Below are 1,983 nucleotides of genomic sequence, written 5' to 3' on the forward strand. Positions count from 1 at the left end.
CATCGCTGATTAGACCACATTTTGCGATGATTGGAGTATAAGACACAATGACCAGCGCCCATCTGTTCTTCCGGAATCCACGAGTTGTAGTCACCAAGTGCAGAACCGTCCACCCACTCAAAGCTTCCTTCTTCGCGCTGACGGTGCAGGCCGATCCAGCAAGACCATACCGTACAGCACCCGGGTTTGTACAAGGAGGCCAGGAAGGCGTTGGTCCCAGCGTCTCGGGGCATGGCGAGGGTGCCACCGTCTTCACGACAGGTCACTGCCGCATCGCTGAAGGCCCTACGTGTGCTGACGAACTTGTAGCAGATGCCACGCCACATTGTGTAACCGCCTGGGCAAGATGCTGTAAGAAAAATTGGCACAGGAAATATTGGAAGGATTGAATATGCATTACTCGTCTGCAATTAGAAACTATATCTTTTTTGGTTGATTTTCTAAAGAAGGCAACTACGAGAAATACGATTGAAGGTAAAGAAACTTAGAAGAATAAATAATTGCGCAACAAGCTTCCGGCACGTGATGGAATATGTGCCTCACTTGCATGTTCAGCTGGTCCGGTAGGGCTTGGACACTCGGACATCCCTGTTGGACCGGGCAACCCATGGGCCCCAACTGGTCTGGGCGGCCCACCCTGCACAGGGCTAGCTGGCCCCGTGGCTCCCTTTTCTCCCGGAGGTCCAGGTGGCCCGGCAGACACAGGGCCAGCTGGCCCCGTGGCTCCCTTTTCTCCAGGAGGACCAGGAGGCCCGGCAGACACAGGGCCAGCTGGCCCGATGACTCCCTTTTCTCCAGGAGGCCCAGGAGGCCCGGCAGACACAGGGCTAGCTGGCCCCGTGGCTCCCTTTTCTCCAGGAGGACCAGGTGGCCCGGCAGACACAGGGCCAACTGGCCCCATGGCCCCCTTCTCTCCTGGAGGCCCAGGTGGCCCGGGAAGATTGCAAAGTCCCACCTTGTCTCCTGAAAAGACAGATTCAGCCTTCTCATAAAGGGGCCCATTTCCGCCCATGAGATCACAAAAAAATTCACTGATTGCTGGATAGATGTATGGGTGTATTATTCCACAAACTAGGTAATGGACCATAACTTAAAAGAGAATCAGTCTACAGATTCCAAGATCCCCTAATACAATGTTGATATTCTGTGATATTAGAACTACTTACGTTCCAGCTCCTGTACACGCGCTTGCAGCTTTTCAATCTTGTTGGTGAATCTTACTGCAACAAACAGGAATATCACGGTCGCTAAACAGTGCACAGAAGAACAGGATCTTACCAGAACTATGGTATTGCCATATTCTTTTATGATAGAGAGATTGCTGACCTGCAAAATATGAGAATAGCACAGCGATGACCACGACGAACACAGGGCTCGAGATTCGCCAGAGCTTCCTGCCTCCACCGACACATTCAGCCTTCTTGTCGGTGGCCGTGCCACAGGCTGCTGTTTGAGAGAAAATATCTCTCTCAGTTTCTAAATCGTTCGATTACGTTGACTGAAGACAATCACAATGCGCCATGTAGTCATAGGAAAATTCGGCATTACTTCAACACAAGGTAGCCTTTACACATAATCTCCAAGTAGATCGATCTAACGGTGGCAAAGACCGTATGCAACTGGCAGTATCCAACTTCGGCGGTTATGAAAACTTATTTTGCCAGTGCAATGGCCTAGTTGGTTGAGTGTTCGCCTGGTACCTTTTGTCAGTGCAATGGCCTAGTTGGTAGAGTGTTCGCCTGGTACCTTTTGTCAGTGCAATGGCCTAGTTGGTTGAGTGTTCGCCTGGTACCTTTTGTCAGTGCAATGGCCTAGTTGGTAGAGTGTTCGCCTGGTACCTTTTGCCAGTGCAATGGCCTAGTTGGTAGAGTGTTCGCCTGGTACCTTTTGTCAGTGCAATGGCCTAGTTGGTTGAGTGTTCGCCTTGTACCTTTTGTCAGTGCAATGGCCTAGTTGGTAGAGTGTTCGCCTTGTACCTTTTGT

General features: G+C 50.9%; 1 long non-coding RNA gene across 1 annotated transcript; it reads right to left on the reverse strand.

Moving 5' to 3' along the window:
• Window positions 1-821: 821 nt before the first annotated feature.
• Window positions 822-1,445, reverse strand: LOC136434289 (uncharacterized). The gene is made up of 3 exons (XR_010755727.1): window positions 1,327-1,445; window positions 1,167-1,220; window positions 822-963 (listed from the first exon to the last, which is right to left on the reverse strand). It is a non-coding gene; the product is annotated as an uncharacterized lncRNA (long non-coding RNA).
• Between the last annotated feature and the right edge of the window lie 538 nt (window positions 1,446-1,983).

This window comes from Branchiostoma lanceolatum, chromosome 5 (genome assembly GCF_035083965.1).
Source record: "Branchiostoma lanceolatum isolate klBraLanc5 chromosome 5, klBraLanc5.hap2, whole genome shotgun sequence".
Lineage (NCBI taxonomy): Eukaryota > Metazoa > Chordata > Leptocardii > Amphioxiformes > Branchiostomatidae > Branchiostoma > Branchiostoma lanceolatum.